Here is a 19,403-nt window from a genome sequence, read left to right as displayed (position 1 = left end):
GTTCTTTTTTTCTCAAAATTGCTTTGACTATTAAGAATCTATTATGGTTCCATAAAATTTTAGAATTATTTGTTCTAGTTCTGTGAAAAATGCAATTGGGATTTTTATGGGGATTGCATTGAATCTGTAGATTGCTTTGGGTAGCATAGACTTTTTAACAAAATTAATTCTTCCAATCCATGAGCACAAAACATCTTTCCATTTATTTGTGTCTTTTTCAGTTTCTTTCATCAGCGTCTGATGGTTTTCAGTTTACAGGTCTTTCACTTCCTTAGTTAAATCTATTCCTAGGTATTTTATTCCTTTTGATGCAATCGTAAATGGAATTGTTTTCTTAATTTCTCTTTCTGATCGTTTGTAATTAGTGCATAAAAATGTCACAGATTTCTGTATGCTGATTTTGTATTCTGCAACTTTACTGAATTCATTTATTAGTTCTAAAAGTTTCTTGGTGGATTCTTTTGGGTTTTCTGTAAATTGTCATTTCATCTGCAAAAAGTGACAGTTTTACTTTTTTCCCCCAGTTTAGATGTTTTTATTTCTTTTTCTTGCCTGACTGCTGTGGCTAGGACTTCCAATACTATTTTGAATGAAAGTGGTGAGAGTGGGCATCCTTGTTTTGTTCCTGATCTTAGAGGGAAAGCTTTCAGGTTTTCAATGTTGAGTGTAACATTAACTGTAGGTTTGTCGTAAATGGCCTTTACTATGTTGAGGTGCATTTCCTTTATACCTACTTTGTTGCAAGATATTATCGTAAATGGATGTTGAATTTTGTCATATGCTTTTTCTGCATCTATTGAGAAGATCATATGGTTTTATCCTTCTTTTTGTTAATGTGGTGTAACATGTTGATCGATTTGCAGATGTTGAACCATACTTGCACCTCTGAAGTAAATCCCACTTAATCATGGTGTATGATTCTTTTAACATATTGTTGAATTCAGTTTTCTAGTACTTTGTTGAAGATTTTTGCATCTATGTTCATCAGGGATATTGGCCTGTAATTTGATTTTATGTAGTGTCTTTGTCTAGCTTTGGTATCAGGGTAATGCTGACCTCATAAAATAAGTTTGAAAGCATTCCCTCCTCTTCAGTTTTTTGGAAGAGTTTGAGAAAAATCGATATTAATTCTTTTTTTTTATGTTTGGTAGAATTCACCAGTGAAGCCATTTGGTATTGGACTTTTGTTTGTTGGAAGGTTTTGATCACTGATTAAAACTCCTTTCTAGTAATCAGTCTATTCAGATTTTCTATTTCTTCATGATTCAGCCTAGGAAGATTGTGTGTTTCTCGGAATTTATCTATTTCTTCTAGGTTGTCCAATTTGTTGATGTATAATTGTTCATGGTAGTCTCTTATGAGCCTCTGTATCTCTGTAGTATCCTTTCATTTCCGATTTTGTTTATTTAAGCCCTCTCTATTTTTCTTGGTTAGTCTTGCTAAAATTTTGTCAATTTTGTCTATCTTTTCAAAGAACAAGCTCTTAGTTTTATTGACTTTCCTCTTGTCTTTTTAGTCTCTATTTTATATGCTTCCACTCTGATCTTTTATATGTCCTTTCTTCTAATAACTTTGGGTTTCATTTGTTCTTTTTCTAGTTCCTTTAGGTGTAAAGTTAGATTGTTTATTTGAGACTATTTTTGCCCTTTGAGGTAGGCCTATTTTGCTATGAACTTACCTCTTTGAACTACTTTTGCTGTATCCCATAGATTTTTTTTTTTTAAGATTTTATTTTTCCTTTTTCTTCCCAAAGCCCCCCAGTACATAGTTGTATATTCTTCGTTGTGGGTCCTTCTAGTTGTGGCATGTGGGACACTGCCTCAGCGTGGTTTGATGAGCAGGGCCATGTCCGCGCCCAGGATTCGAACCAACGAAACACTGGGCCGCCTGCAGCAGAGTGCGCAAACTTAACCACTCGGCCACGGGGCCAGCCCCAGTATCCCATAGATTTTTGTATGCTATGTTTCTGTTTTTGTTCATCTCTAGGTATTTTTTTATTTCTTCAATGACCCATTGATTGTTCAGTAGTGTGCTGTTTAATCTCCACATTTTTTTTTGTTTGTTTTTTGCAGGGTTTTTTTTTTTTTGTAACTGATTTCTAGGCTTATATCATTATAGTCAAAGATACTTGATATGATTTCAATCTTCTTGAATTTATTGAGACTTGTTTTGTGACCTAATATGTAGTGTATCCTGGAGAATGTTCCATGTGCACTTGAGAAGAATATGTATTCTAATGCTTTTGGCTAGGATGTTCTGTATATATCTATTAAGTCCATCTGGTCTAGTGTGTCATTTAAGGTTGATGCTTCCTTATTGAGTTTCTGGCTGGATGATCTATCCATTGAGGTAAGTGGGGTGTTAAAGTCCCCTACTATTGTTGTATTGTTCTCAATTTCTTCTTTTAGGTCTGTTAATATTTGCTTTATATATTTTGGTCCTCTTATGTTGGTGCATATATATTAATAAATATTACATCTTCTTGCTGGATTGACCCTTTTGTCATTATGTAATGCCTTCTGTGTCTTTTATTACAGTCTTTGTTTTAAAATCTATTTCATCTGATGTGAGTGTAGGTACACCAGCTTTCATTTTGTTTCCATTTGCATAGAATATCTTTCTCCATGCCTTCACTTTCAATCTGTTTTTGTTCTTACTTCTGAAGTGAGTCTCTCATGTAGGTACCAAATAGATGGGTCTTATTTTTTAATCCATTCAGACATCCATGCCTTTTGACTGGAGAATTTACTTTATTATCATTTAAAGTAATTATTGATACATATGTACTTATTGCCATTTTGTTAATTGTTTTCTGGCTGTTTTCATAGTTCCTCTCCATTCTTTTCTTCTCTTTTTCCTCTCTTCTCTTGTGATTTGATGGCTTTCTTTAGTGTTATGCTTAGATTCCTTTCTCATTTTCTTTTATGTATTTACTATGAGTTATTTTAAATTTTTTATTTTACTATAAGTTTGCTTTGTTGTTACTGTGAGGTTCACATATAACATCCTATGAATATGATGGTCTTTTTTAAGTTGATAGCAACTTAAATTTGAACACATCAAAACTTTGCATTTTTACTCCCCATGTGTTTTAGATTTTTGATGTAACCTTTTACACCTGTTTATTTTATGTATCCCTTAACTAATTATTGTAGTTTTAGTTAATTTTACTACTTTCATCTTTTAACCTTCATACTTGCTTTATAAGTGATTGATTGATCTATTACTTTTACTATTTATTTCTCTGTTCCAGTGAGATTTTTACTTGTGTACGTTTTCTTGTTATTATTTAGTGCCATTTATTTTCAACTTAGAGTGCTTTAACTTTTTTCATGTGGCTGGTTTAGTGCGATGAACTCCTTTAGCTTTTGCGTATCTGAAAAACTCTTAATCTCTCCTTCATTTGTGAATGATAACCTTGCCAGGTAGAGAATTCTTGGGTGGAAACTTTTTCCTTTCAGTACTTTGAATATGTCATGCCATTCTCTTCTTGCTTGCAAAGTTTCTGCTGAAAAATCTGCTGATAGCCTTAGGGATTTTCTTTGTAATATCCTGTTTTTCTCTTGCTGCTTTTAAGATTCTTTCTTTATCTTTAACTTATACCATTTTAATTATAACATGTCTTGATGTAGATTTCTTTGGGTTCATCTTATTTGTAATTCTCTGGGCAACCTGGACCTAGATGTCTGTTTCCTTCCCCAAATTAGGGAAGTTTTTAGCCATTATGTCTTCAAATAAATTTTCTGCTCTTTCTCTCTTTTCCTTCTGGAACCCCTATAATCCAAATGTCATTCTGCTTGATGTTGTCCCAAAGGTCCCTTAGGGTATCTTCACTTTTTAAGTTATTTTTTCTTTTTGCTGCTCTGACAGAATGAATTCCATTGCTTTGTCTTCCAGCTCATTAATCTGTTCTTCTATTCTCAGCTCTGTAAGTTTGCTTGGAATTTTCTTATATTTTCTATCTTTTTGTTGAAAATCTCAGCGTGTTCAACCATACTTTTCCCAAGTTCAGTGAGCATCTTTATGACCAATACTTTGAACTCTTTATTGGGTAGGCTGCTTATTTTCATTTCATTTCATTAACGTCTTTTTCTGAGGTTTTGTCTTACTCCTTTTTTGGAACATAGTCCTTCATCTCCTCATTTTGCCTGACTCTCTGTGTTTGTGTCTACGTATTAGGCAAGTCAACTACTTCTCCCAGTGTTGAAGGAGTGTTCTTGTATAGGAGATGTCATGTGGGGCCCAGAAATGTGATCCCTACTGATCACGAGAGCCAGGCACTCAACAGGCATCTCCTGTGTGGGCTGTATGCTTGTCTGCTGTGTTGAGGCCACTCCTGTGGCACAGGGGCAGGCAGGGCTCTTGCCTGACCCAAATGCAGTGCACCCATCTGTGGCATGGGAGTGGTCAGGGCTTTCAGTGGGGCACTCCCACTGGCTACAGCAGAGTAGAGAGAGAGTTCCAAAATGGTGCCCACCAGCACTGGCATTAGCAAAGTAGAATAAGATCACAAAAATAGTGGCCACCAATATCTTCATCCCTAGAAAGAGTCCAATTTCTTGTCTTTCTTGTAGACGCTTTAAGATTAGTAAATGGGTCTCCTTCACATATGGTCTAGCTGCTTTTCAAATTGGTGATTTTGCTCTGGGTCACAAAGTGAGTGAGTCTGCATGTTAGCCTTTTAAGAGGGTTTTTTTGTTGTTGTTGTTCTTTACAGTTCTATGGTTTTCTGGGACATAAACCCATTGATTTTTTTTTTTTTTAAAGATTTTATTTTTTCCTTTTTCTCCCCAAAGCCCCCCAGTACATAGTTGTATATTTCTCGTTGTGGGTTCTTCTAGTTGTGGTATGTGGGACGCTGCCTCAGCGTGGTCTGATGAGCAGTGCCATGTCCGAGCCCAGGATTCGAACCAACGAAACACTGGGACGCCTGCAGCGGAGCGCGCGAACTTAACCACTCGGCCACGGGGCCAGCCCAAACCCATTGATTTTTAAACTAGGTGTTTTTGAGGCTCATTTCTCCTGTGTAGGATCCAGGGTTTGAGGTGTGTGACATGGAGCACAAAGCCTTTCTCTTCAGGGAAAAGTTCTGTACTTTTTAAATCCCTCCTGACTGTGCACAGTCACGCCTTGGGTGGAGATTTTTTGGGGGTGATGGAGTGAGACCATGTTTCTGCCTCTCCTACCCATCTCAGTTCTGCCCTTTAATCCTTTGTTGTAGAGGCTCTGTTCTGCTAGTTTTCAGGTCTTTTTCAGAGGTAATTATTCCGTATGTAGATGTACATTTGCTGTGTCCATGGGCAGAGGTGAGTTCAGGATTTTCCTACACTGCCTTCTTGAACCTTCCTTCCTGGACAAGTCTCACTAGCTAGGGTTTACTTTTACCAGTTATAAATGTCAAATTTTATCCAGTCAGGAAAATCACTGGAGTGTTTCATTGTGAATTTCATCAGCATGGATACTTCAACTCTATGATGTCATCCAGGAAATTTCCAATTTTTAGAAACACAATACAACAATTATTTCACCTGATGGCTCACTCTATTGGTGAAACTTGAATCTCTGAGCACTACTGGATGGTGTTGCTATTTCCTCTGCCTGAAAACTTTCCCTTGAATGTTCCTCTTGGTTGAATCCTGTTCATCCTTGAGATTTCAATTTAAATGTTTCTTTCTCAGAGATTACTTATGTAACCTCCTATCCCAAAGCAATTCAAATTAGAAAACTACATTTATTCCCTCTCACAGCAATTTATTATTTTATAATTAAATATTTGCATTTTTAAATGTCTAATGTCTATCTCTCCTACCAGACTTTACCTTAGGACTCTACAAGGGCAGAGATTTTGTCTTTTTGTTTTTCTTTCACCACAGTGTATTCAATGCTAACAACAGTTTTGAGACATAATAATTACTTGATAAATACTTGTTGAATGAAAGAATGAATTCAGTTCAAGCATCCTTCAATTTCATTATATATTTTAATCCCAGCAGAAACATGTTTGAACTGACAGATCTACCCGAGAGTATACAGTTCTGTTCAGAGTCCTACTTTGCTTTAAGATAAAATAAGAACTATTGAAATGAAGCTATGAAAGCTGTTGATTGATTGGCTGATTGTGATTCCCAACAAGCAAGTTTATTGTCATGAAATTTTACAAAGATTGATTTTAGTGTTAAGTCATTTAATCGTACACTCAAAATATTTGAGAAATATTTGGACTTCTCTTGTCCAGTTTTCTTTTAACAGGATCCTTCCTGTGCCATTGAAAATTGAGTTGAGCAGCAAGGAAAGACTCATGGTGAGATAGACACAATTTGCATTAACTTCCACAGCCATATTTGGGTTGATTGTCACGGGATGGTCTTAAACATTTAGATAAAACTGTGAGTACCTTTCCCCATAGGAAGGGACTATGCAGATTTTCAATCAGGGTCATCTTTCCATTTGCCTTGTAAGACTTCGTAAACATTAGCCTGAATGCTGGTGGCTGTTCAGTGTAACATGGCTATAGTGATACCAGATGCTAAAACTTGCCTAGAGTACTGTAAAAAATAGCACTACTAATCAGAAAAAATGGTAACACTGCTAATTTGCCCTGGAAAGATAATGGGAAACTAAAGAAATAAATGTAATGGCTGCTGAAGAAACATTTTCCCTAATTTTTTCCTTCTATTTGTTTCAGATGTCCAAGGTGTGAAGTCATCTTTTATTGGCACAAAGATTGAGGAGGTATTCTGACCAAAGCCACATCCAATGTGCCACTGAAGAAATGCTGAAAATGGTGTCGGAATGCTGGAAGAGAGATTCTCTATCTTATTTTCCTTCCCTCTCCCCTAATGGAACATATTGGATGGAAATGCTCAGTGCTGGGAAAAATTCAGTCCAAAGATAAGGGGTTAGTTCTTGTCTAACAAAAAGGGCTATCACGGGAAGGAAAAAGACTATTATGTTTGTCATTGCCAACAGAAAGAAGATGGTGCTAAATAGGGTTGGAAGAAGATTCTGAGCCTTCTCTCTCTGTTTTTTCTTCTTCCTCCTCTCTACACCTCATAACTACAGTTCATATAAGGGAAGCTATTGACTGTTCTATGATCTTAAATTCTTAACATATCCTTATCCATTATTATTATTATTATTATTATTTTGTAGTGCACTATGTATAAAGCCAAACTTTTTTCTTTATGGCTTTGGTCCACCAGGATTGAATAGACATAAACTGATTCACGTGAGCTAAATTTAAAGTGTTAGACCTCTATAATGAATAATTAACTAATCATACAATTTTTACAGCTTGGAGTTATCTAATCAAATGTCTTCATTTTACAGATGAGGATTAAATCCTTGTCTCTACTCTGAGAACAGCAATAAAAGTTCTTTGCTGCTTTAAGAGACAACTCAAATAACTTCCCATTACCTCCAGCATTAAATGCAAGCCATTGTTAGTACTGGATGGAGATTTAATAGAAGCCAGAAGTGTTTCTGAAGTGTTTTCTTGGACGTTGGCATGCTTATTTCAGGGACTGCCATACTTACTTCCTGAGCTGGCATTTTCTACGGATTATTTAGTTGCATTTGAGTAATATTTGCAATAGAGATCAATGGTGGATAGTGATAAAAATGCATTCAGAGCATCCTTATAAATAACACCTCACTTTGTAGCCCCTTCAAGTGCTAAAACAATCCTCTTTAACTTTTCTTCTTTTTGAATATTTTATTAAGGTGGTTCTCTTCAAAAAACAGAGGGTAAATGAGAGAAAGAAGAATGTTGAATTGAAAAAAAGGAAATCCATCAGCATTTATTTAACACATATATTCTGTAAAACACTTCAGTGCAAGCGTTTGCGTGCATTAAATTATATCATTTAGTTCTTTCAACAAGTAGGTAATACTCCATTTTAGAGATAAATAAACTAAGACTAAGTGATGAAACTAGGTGATGAAGTAATGTGCAGTGACCAAGTGGTTGGTAAATTCAGATCTGTCTGATTTCATTGCTCTTTTATTATATCATCTTTGATGCTTGGACTATACTGAGTTAAAACAATGTGAAAATAAGACATGTTAAAGACAGATATAAGAAGAAGGATCCTGAGTAAATGCCTTCAGAAGGGTGAAGATGAAACTTAGAGCAAAATAGTAGGACCTGATAGTCTGAATGATGTACATGCTTTCTTTGTTTATACGCTCAGAAAATTCTCCATTCAGTTCGAGATATAATTCTGTTTTTTACTCTTTTTGTTTGGTGTGTAGCTAGAGTTTGAGAGTTAACATCAACATCCAAGAAGTAGGTCACTAATTAAACCTATTAACTACTGAAGAGCCCAATTACAGCTCTGGGAGAGGAGCTGATTCTTTGCAAATTAGTCCTCAAATAAAATTTGTTTCCTCTGGCTGAATACTACACCACCTTATAGCACAAAAAAGTGCACAATGGGCTCTTTTTCCTCCACCCAAGAAATATATATCCATCAAATGTATTGATTCCTGAATAGCTATTTAGAACCACAGACATCCTATTAAAATCTAGTGGCATATTTAGTTAGGATTATATTAGCAAAGTACATTATTAGAATTATGTCAAGAGCAGCTATACAGAGAAAAAATGTACTTCTCTCGTTTAAAAAGAACTTAAGATCTTCTGCTTCTGATAAATGGTGTAATAGGGACCAGGTTTACCTTCCTATCTGAAACAACTAAAACATTAAACACACTGTTTGAAACACACTATTTGGTTTTTCAGACATTGACATCAGACAACACAGGACAGTCATCCCTGAGAGGGAAAACAAACAAGATATCTCAGCTTACTGGAGGGATAGAGTTTCCCGGCTGCAGTACAGGAGGGGAAACCAGGTGAAGCCCAGCAGTCTGGCTGAGCTAAGAAGACAGAGTTAGGAATCCAGAGAGGCTAAGCCAGTGACAATTCATTGAGGCAAATATGAGAGAGAAGAAAGATGCATGAAGGCAGAATTCTGGAGATTCTCAGAGGATCCCCCTCAGATCTTCTGCTGAGCATTGCTTGGTGCCTGTGTGCGAGGAAACTACCAAAGGGGGAAGAAAGAACCAGGCAAGGGGAGAAGAGGGAACAACCTCTGGAACTTACACAGGGCCAAGAAAAGTTTGTGTTCCCACCAGAAAAAATGAAAAACTGCGAGTTTGTGGGGCATCGAGTAAAGTACTCAGACAGGTACTATTTCAGTAGTGGGGCAAAATTAGCCCTAGCCTATAGGCTGCTCTGGTCCCACCTTACAAATATTAAGAACAAGCCTCCAAAGGATCAAACTGCTCCCAAATAACTTAACCACATTCAAGGAAAAAAGCTCAAAAATATTTATAGGAATACAAAAATATGCAGCAGAGTTTAAAATTCACAATGTCTGACATCCAATCTAAAATTACCAGGCATATACAAAGCAGAACAATATGACCCACAATAAGGAGAAATATCAATAGAAACAGATTCATAATCACATAGATGATAGAATTAGTAGATGAGAACATTAACTATATTGTATATGTTCAAGAAAATAGTGGAATGCTTGAGCATGTTAAGTAGAGACATGGAACATATAAAAAAAGACCTAAACACAACTTCTAGGAATGAGAAGTACAATATCTAGGATTAAAAAAATACTCTGGATGGAATTAACAGCAGATTCTACACTGTAGAAGAGAAGATTAATGGATAAGAAGACATGCCAATAAAAACTATTAAAAATGATAGAAAAAAGACTGAAAAAACAACAGAGCTTCAATAAGCTGTGGTACAATTTTAAGCAGTCTAATACGTGTGTTATTCTGACTGAGTTCTCTCTGAATTAATGACATTTTCCACCACTGGGAAAAATGTGGATGCTAGATAAAAATTAAGCTATAGAGAAATAAGCAATATGATATCCCCTGGGGGAAATATTTTAGGCAGTCATCCAGGGCTTGGTATTCCTTGGTGACAGGAACTCAGCCTCTTTTTGTCTTGTATTTCTGCCGTGCACAGCTTTCATTCCCAAGGTCACCTCAAGGTTTAGGATGCCTGCTGGAACTCTAGCAATTACATCCACATTCTGGCAATCTAGAAAGTGGATACTTAATGGCACAAACTTCTGTTTATATCCAATTGGTAAGAACTTAGCTGAATGTCTGTATCTAGCTACAAGTGGCTGGGAAATGTAGTATTTATTTTGGTTGGCCATATATACACCTAAAAATCAAAATCTGTTACTATGATTCAAGTGGACAAGAACATTGGAGGAATAATCAATGCTCTCTCCCACACACTGGAATGGAAATTTTGGGGTAAAGGAAAATATCAGGCAAAAACTAGCATACATCAGAACTGAGATGAGTATGAATGGATAATAAAACTAAGATGGGGACTTTAGTAGAAAAATATATGGGAAAAAAAGCATAATGACTTGAATTAGATTCTTCACAAAAGTAAGCTATATTATTTCTATTGTAAATATAATGAATAATTTATTAGATATCTATATACGTTCTAAAAAGACTACTATATGCTGAGTAAAGATGAAAATATAAATAATTTCTTTCCACGTGGAATTTACAATTTGGTTTTGTTGTAATAGGGTAATGTTAACTGCTGTAACAAAACCAAAAAAAAATGTATAAAGGTAAAATAAATGAGCTACTAAGCCATGAAAAGACAAGGAAGGACCTTAAACACATATTACTAAGAGAAAGAAGCCAATATGAAAAGGCTACATCTCTATGACTCCAACTATATGACGTTCTGGAAAAGGCAAAGCTATGGAGACAGTAAGAAGATCAGTGGTTGCCATAGTTTGGGGGATGGAGGAAAGATGATTTGGTAGAGCACAGGGGATTTTTAAGGAAGTGAAAATACTCTGTATGATATCATACTGATGGATACATGTTATTATACACTTGTCCAAACCCATAGAATGAGTAATACCAAGAATGATGCGTAATGTATGCTATAGACTTTGGGTGATTATGATGTGTCAATGTAGGTTCATCAGTTGTAACGAGCGTACCACTCTGGTGGAGGGTGCTGATAATGGTGGAGACTATGCATGGGTGGAAGCAGGGGATATACGGGAAATCTCTGTACGTTCTCCACAATTTTGTTGTGAACCTAAAACTGCTCTAACAATGTAAAGTCTTAAAAAATGTGTAATGGCTCAAATAGAATAGAAGGTTATTTCTAGCTCACAAAAGTCTAAAATGCAGCCCTAAACAAAAGGTCGGCTCATTTCCATATACTGATATAGGGATCCCGGGTCCTTTGATCTTCTGGCCCCATCATCTTCAATAGTTGGTCTCCAAAGTCCCCATGCTTGTCTCTGTCAAGCTGGCTCAAGGTGAAATAAGATAAAGGATCATGTGCAGGAGAGTTTTATGGTCCAGGCCCAGAAGTGTGATATCACTACCATTCACATTCCATTGACTAGAGCTGCCAGGATGGATGGAAATAAAGTTTAGCTATGTGCCCAGGAGGAAGAGGAAATAGATTTGGTGAACAAATAACTAGTCTCTGATAGAGTCCACTCTTTTTGTCTCTAAATACTTATTTTGATCTTCTCTTCATACATAGAAGAGAACCACCCTCCAAGGGATACAACCAAAAGTCCCATCCATTGATTCTTTTAAACTCAAAGTCCAAGATCCCTGGTTCATGCACAAGTTCTTTCCTTCGGATTTGAACGTGACTTTGTGTTTTCATGACTAAGATCTAAACAGGTAAATATACGTCTCATACACATATGCTCAATATACAACAAAGGAGCAGGAACAAAGAGCCTCAGTAAAAGTTCCCCTTCTGAAAATGGAAGAATAAGAGACACACAGCTGTCACTGATCAATAGCAGTTCTGAAATCCTGATGGACAGGCATAGGGAAAGCCTCCTGGCTCTGCACACAACAGGAATTGCTTGATTAGATCCTGATTCTGCTCCCTGTCAGGGCATTTCTTTCTTTGGTCTCTGCCTTTTCTCTCTGGAAGATTCTTTCTTGAGCATTTGTCCTCCATGGCTACATCCGAAGTGGCCACTGGCACTTTCTTGGCAGATGCCAGCTCTCAATATGATTTGCATTGGTAAAATTTGGAGCCTGTCATCCTAGCCCAGGACTGCCTATTTCCTGACATTTCTTTTTTTCATTTTATAAGCATAAGAGCTCACACTTTTACTAACTTTAAGCTACTATTATTTAAGGCTTTTCAGTTCTAAGCAGTCGAATCTAGTACTAACAGAATTAATGGTGTCTTTTTGTGTAAGAGTCTGTTTTGCCTCATATCGATAGATACTTCAACTTTTGATATTGTGTTTGTTCACAGTATTTTCCAGGTATAGTTTAATCCATTTTTAATGTTTTAATGTGTAGGTATGATTTTTATAAATAGCATATAGCGAAGTTTAAAAAATCTATTATGCTAATCTCTGTCTTTTAACAGGTAAGTTTAGGTGTTCATATTTATTGCTGTAACCATTGCATTTGGATTTTTTTTAACACGATAGCAGAGTGTCCTATTTACTCTGGTTTTTCTATATATTTACTTCCTCTTTTACAGTCTCCGATTGCTGCTCTGAACAGGGCTAGTTGATTGAGGTAAAAGCTGTGTCTCTGTCACTTTGATCAAAGGTCCTAGACCATGACTCAAGAGTAAAAAGTGACATATCTTCTCTCTCTTCTATTGAGATGCACATTAACTCTTCTCCTTATGTATAGATCCCCTCCTCTGTCTTGCCCCACATGCTACTGGCCCACCTTTTGCTCCATCTGTTGCTGTGGTTTCCAGCTGCACACAGGTGTAATATGACAGCCGCTCACCTCGTCTGCACTGCATAGCTCTTGTTCCCTGCCCCAGGGCTTCCATGACGCCAGCCATAAGTGCACACGCATAATCTAGAAGGGCAAGGCGCTTTAAAGAGTTTGGGGCAACACTTAACCAATGAGGATGCGAGCACATCCTAAATGCTCCTATTTCTGTCCCTCAAGGGAAAATTATGATCACATTCCACATGGCTCTTACTAAGGGTCCGGTGGATGTGGGCTTCAGTTGTCCACAGCGAGAAAACACCTCATAGCAGCTTTCCCTTCCTTCCTGTCTCATTGTCCTAACTCTCCCACTTCTGTTCCATAGAATCACTTCTCAGAAAACCCTACCTGCTCATAAGCCCTTGGCTTAGACTCTGCTCTGTTTTCAGAGAGGAATCCAAGCTAAGACAACATTTCCTTTACAAAATAATGTTCAAACCTTTACCTTCCTTACTGACCTTGTCTAGACATTCTATGTTTTAATAGTAGAGTCTGTAACTCTCAGAATTGAATATAATACTCCAAGTTTCATTTCACCAGGAACATTCAAAAGGATGGGTCTATTGTTTCTGGTCGTTGGGACAAAATTCTGCTACTTTGTGGGCTATTAAATTTTACCTTGATTAATGTTCCCAAATGTTTTTCACACGTTCTACTTCAAAATAACATCTAATTTATCCTTCACTTTTTCAACTACTATTTATAAAATAAATTTTTTATTTTAGAAAGTTTAGATTTACAGAAAAATTGTGATGATAGTATAGAGAGTTCTTACATTAGTACAGTACATTTGTCACAACAAACAAATTAATGTCGGCGCATGGTTATTAACTAAAATCTATCCTTCATTCAAAAGTCCTTGGTTTTTACCTAATGTCCTTTTTCTCTTACAGGACCCCACCCAGGATACCACATCACATTTAATTATCATGTCTCCTTAGACTCCTTTCGGCGGTGACAGTTTCTCAGATTTTCCTTATTTTTGGTGATCTTGAGAGTGTTGAGGAGCACTGCTGAGGTATTTTGTAGAATGCCCCTCTATTGGGATTTGTCAGATGTTTTTCTCATTATTAGGCTGGCGTTATGTATTTTGGGGAGGTAGAGCATAGAGGTAGAGTGCCATCCTCATCATACGTATCAAGGGTACATCCCGTCAACATGATTTATCACTGTTGATGTTGACCTTGATCCCCTGGCTGAGGTGGGTCTGTCAGATCTCTCCTCTGCAAAGTTACTCTTTTATTTCCTGCTTTCCATACTGCACTTTTTGGGAAGGAAATCACTATGCAAAACCTACACCTAAGGAGTAGAGAGTTATGCTCCACTGTTTGGAGGGCAGATTATCTACATAAATTATTTGGAATTCTTCTACACAGGAGATTTCTCTTCTTTCACAGTTATTAATTTATCTAATCATTTATTTTTATTAGTATGGACTCATGGCTATTTATTTTATACTTTGGATTAGAATCCAATACTATTTATGTATCATATTGTTCAAATTGTTTCAGCTTTGGGCATTGGGAGCTCTTTCAGTTAGCTCTGATGTCTTTGGTATATCCCTATCGTTGTGGGGATTTTTTTTCACACTTTATTACTTTCTCATACTACTGGCAATTACTTTTCAATATCAAAAGTGGGTTTTTTTATTCATTTCTACTAAGTTCTCTTCTCTTGGCATTAGTCGCTAATTCTAACATGCTGAAATAATTCAGCTTTTTCTTTTTTTAATTTTTAATTATCTCTCCACATTTTGGTTCATCGTAAAATTTGATATCTTCTCTGTGCTCATTCAAATACCCTACACAAGACAAGATTAAGTCCAGAGCCCTGTGGTCCCCTACTAATGACCTATCTCTGTCTCTGTCTCTGTCTCTGACTATATATATATATATATATATATATATATATATATACACACATATATATATATATACATAATTTTTTTCCAAGACTGACCCTGAAGCCTTAATTACAACTTAATTACTACCTTGTTCATTCAGACACAAGTGGACTTTATAATATTATCTTCCAGCTCACATTTCATCCTCTTATCCACAAGAACAAATAAAAGAACAGGAAGTCTAATGGGAGAGTTTTACGTGAAGAATAATAATTATGAGTTGGTTCACTGCTCAGAAATGAAAGGAGAATGAAGTTCAATGGGAGGAGAAACTCTGGAATTTTATCTTTTCTAGGAAGGAAACAGTTATCAAGTTTGGAGGACAAAGAGTAAGGAATGAAAGATGAATTGGAATTACCTCTGATTCTCCACAGAGACTGTGTGACATTGAACCAGAAGAGAAATGGCACAAAAACGTTTTAAGGTCACATTAGTTTGCAAGATGGTAAGGAGAGGAAGAAAACAGTCATTCTAGGAAGTGGAAGATAACAAGAAAACTAACCACCGCAGAGACAAACATATATGCATGGTTTAAAAATAAATGAATATTGCACGTGCTTAGCATCCTGAAACCCTCCAATGACTTCAGTTTCAGCTTCCGCTTGCTGCCTGCTTCCTGGTGCTTCAGAACTAGTCACTGAAGGAAGAAAAAACAGCACTTCTTAAAAGGAATCTCACACTCATGGCTTAGAAAGACCAGAGAAAACAGCACTGAGAAAAAATGGGATTGCAAGGGCTTCTGAGGTTTTAGAAATGCTTCTCGGAGTGAAGCCAGCAAATTCAGTTTGCGACCCGAGACATTCCAGAGAATAAATAGTTAAACTTGATCATTTTTCAAGTGTGTTCATTCAATGTGCTCAGGGGATAATAGCCACCATCCACAGAACGCCTACAACACGCAGCCTCTTATGTTCTCCCTAATTCTCATAACAACCCTAAGGGATAGGGGTGATTCTTCTCATTTATAGATATGGAACTGAGTGTCCGAAAGTTTGAGGAGCCTGTGTGTGATGCTCAGCGACAGCAGCAGGAATAGCAGTCAGGTCGTTCTGGAAGCAGCACCCCTGTTGGAATCCACTACATTGCACTATTTCTCCACAGCCCAGCAACACTGTGGCTACCTCAAAGACACTGAACAACTGCTAACATAGGACAGGAGACTTTATGTCAGAAGTTGAAGTGTTTACCTCTCTGGATGCAGGGGAATGTAAAAATGAGATTTAGAACTCATAACTCAGTGTTTGACTTCAGATACACTAGGTTTTGTGAATATGCCTCCATCATACTTGTTTAGACAGCTCAGAACTTTTGGAGTTGTACCTGGAGAAATATGTTATTGAGAACCATAATCTTTTACTCTTCTGATAATCTTCTGATCTCTCAGAAGAAAATTTAGAGCTGGAACTTGGATCAAAAGAAATAACTTAAGATGCAAACTCATAGAAGCTGAGACTTGAATTAACTTCTTTTTGCCAATGGCAAGGAACATTTATTTAATCTTGTAGTAGGCCAGAAAAACCCCAAGTTTATTCTCAGACAGCATTTTTCTTGCTTTTTATCCCTGCCTCCTCCGTAAGCCACACTTATATCCTCAAAGGGCTTGGTGATATTTTGATCTTTCATCAACAAGCTAATTTATAGCTATTGAAAAAAGTTAGCAGCCAGCATATAATATCAGGTCTTATTCCCTCTAAATTTGCCATGGGGAGGTTTCGTATGCTCCCCTTCGTTGCACCTGCCAGAGAATATTTACCTGGCCAGTAACAATTTGAAGTCATGGCTGATTAACATTCTGGAGAAAACCTTGAGAAAGCTGTTCCCGAAAATTTTCATTAGCACATTCTTCTTAGAAGATAGCATTCTTCAGTTCGCAGCCTGATTTGTCTCCAGTCTCAGCAGTGTCCTGGCACGGGGCCACTGTAAACTGGAACGTCTTTTGTTTTCTCAACCCCAGTTCAAGTTGATGGGTTTAATTGTCATTGCTTCACTTAGAGCACGACTGGACCGCATTTACTGCCATTTGATGCAAGTTGTGTATCTTGCTACTCAGGTTTCCAAGGCAATGATCTCAGGAAAATTCTTTTAATTTGTGCTAGACTGTTAGTTTAGTTCTCTTGAATCCTACGATGACATCACGACTCACCTTGCAAAGCAAGAATATGAAAGGATGCAAAGGAGACACTAGGGATTTTGGAAATCCCTTGATACAAACTAAATTAGACTCTCAAAGTATGAGAACAAGTGGCAGCAGTCTCTGGAACCGTTCCAGTTACATGTATGTCCCAGAGTCTGAGCACCATTCAGAAATACTTTGAGGAAAGAGATGCCATCATTGAAGCCCCTAGACCAAGTCATGACTGATCTGTGAAGTTGACCACCTGGAATTCCTTCTCTAGTGCCTTGGAAGAGACAATCTTGTCTCCCACTGTGAGGAGCTTTGAGAAATTGATTCTGCAAAGGCAGCAACACAGGAGGTCTCCTTGTGACTCACCCACCCCCATCTTCATGGAACAAACTGGAGGCAATGATAGTACCACTGGTGATTTCTAGTATCTTTTCTAGATCAGTGTGCATGGGGATGTTTTTTGGAGCCCACCCCTTGTCATCATCATACTACAGTGCAGAAGCTCAGCCATTGGTGTTTTCCTGCCATGCTCTCACAGACAGATTCAGTGATACGTTGTTTGAAGTGGAAGAATTCAAAACCAACTTCTGGAATCTGGCCATATCAATTCTGGTTTATTTCTCTTCTTCTATCTTCTGTGATTCATAATAGTCTCCCTTTTAAAATTTGCTCCATCGTTCACAGCCCTAGGAGCCTAATATCTCCTCTTTGTTAAGGCCTTTTTCAAAGCTGTCTTCAGCTCATGATTACTCAAAATTATATTCTGTGATATATAACTAATGGGAAGAAATCTAGGATTCAGCCATTTGAAAAAGAACTGGAAGTCTTGCCCCATGATGAGGGGCATGGCTGGGTGGAGACCAGTATGGGGCTTCTAAAGTGAGGCGCACAGGTGAGGAGCTCCTCTTGCCTGGATTGCAGGAAGGAAGACTGCATCTCATCCAGAGGTTAGAGAAAATAGTAGCCCTCTGCTGAAATCCTCGTTAACTGTGATGTATTTAACCAGGATTTATATAAAACTAGTCTGGTATCTCTTCCACGATCCCTGGATGTGGTTGTGTTCTGAGCTGAGTATTTACCATGAACAATAATATTTCTGTCTGCTTTAGTGAGCTGTTACAAGTAGGAAGGAAGCATTGAGTTCTGTTAATCTGTAAGTCTGGGCTTCACAGTTGCCCTGGGTATGAAATCATGTGTTTAGTAAGTGCCATGTGGAAGTCTGACCCCCAGTGGCTGTTATCAATGGCTGCATGTCTTCGGAAACTAGATGTGGCAAGGGCGCAAAGCAAACAATAGGATAGCATCTTGAAGTTGTACAGCAATATAAGTCATTGCTTGGTTTTCTGGAACATTTTTTATTAGGAAAAACAGACATTTCACAATTAGAAGAAAGTGTCAATAAACACATTGAATCAAGTTATTTAGCTTCCAGAAACATGAAAATAGACTGTTCATACAAAGGAATCAGTTTATGTTTGGGAATAATTTCCATTTTTATAGGCATCATATATCCACAAGTTGTCATTTTGGCTTTGTTATCTCCAGAAATAAAATTGGTCACTTTTTAAGATAATTTTTCAAAGAATGGCTCCATTTTCGTGTTGCATTCCACTTTTTCAATTTTTAATTTTGAAAGGAAGGTAGAATCACAAGAAGTTGCAAAAAAGCTAGAGAGGTTCCATGTACTTTTCATCCAATTTTTCCTAATGGTAAGATCTCACATTAACTATAGTACAATAACAAAACAGGAAACTGACATTGTTACAATCCATATACCTTATCAGATCTCACCACATTTACCTGTACTCATGTATGTATGTGTGTATGTGTGTGTGTGTAGTTCTACACAATTTACTCATGTGTAGATTCATGTAGCCACCACCACAATCAAGATAGAGAACCGTTCTATCACTACAAAAGATTTCCCTCATGTTTCCTTCTGTAATCACATCTACCCTCTCCCTTACCTCATCCCTAACCCCTGGCAATCACTAATCTGTTCTCAATCTCTGTAATTTTTCATTTTGAGGGTATTACATAAATGGAAACACACAGTGTGTGACCTTTTGAGATTGGCTTTTTTTACTCAGCACAACTCTCTTGAGATCCATGTAAGTCTTGGTGTGTATTAATAGTTTGTTCCTTTTTATTGCTGGGTAGTATTCTGTGATATGACTGTAGCACAGTCCGTTTAGCCATTCTTACATTGAAAAACATCTAAGTTTTTCACAATGTTTGCCTATTACCAATAAAGCTGGTAGGAATATTTGTGTACAAGTCTTTGTGTGGATATAAGTTTTAGTCTTTCTGAGATAAATATCCAGGGGTGTGATTGCAGAATCATATGGTTCATGTATGTTTAATCTTTAAAGAACCTGCCAAAATACTTTCCAGAGTGGTCATACAATTCTACATTCCCATCAGGAACATATAAGAGATCCACTTTATCCATATTCTTGCCAGAATTTGATGTTGTTACTAATTTTCTTTTCTGCTGCTGTAATAGATGTGTAGTTGTCCCTACTTTTAAATCATGGAAAGTATCATTTGGTTCTTGTCATCAAAACAGCTGCACCA

Source organism: Equus caballus, chromosome 27, assembly GCF_041296265.1.
Source record: "Equus caballus isolate H_3958 breed thoroughbred chromosome 27, TB-T2T, whole genome shotgun sequence".
NCBI classification, from domain to species: domain Eukaryota; kingdom Metazoa; phylum Chordata; class Mammalia; order Perissodactyla; family Equidae; genus Equus; species Equus caballus.
The sequence above is the reverse complement of the archived record's forward strand: the minus strand, read 5'-3'. Positions refer to the sequence as shown.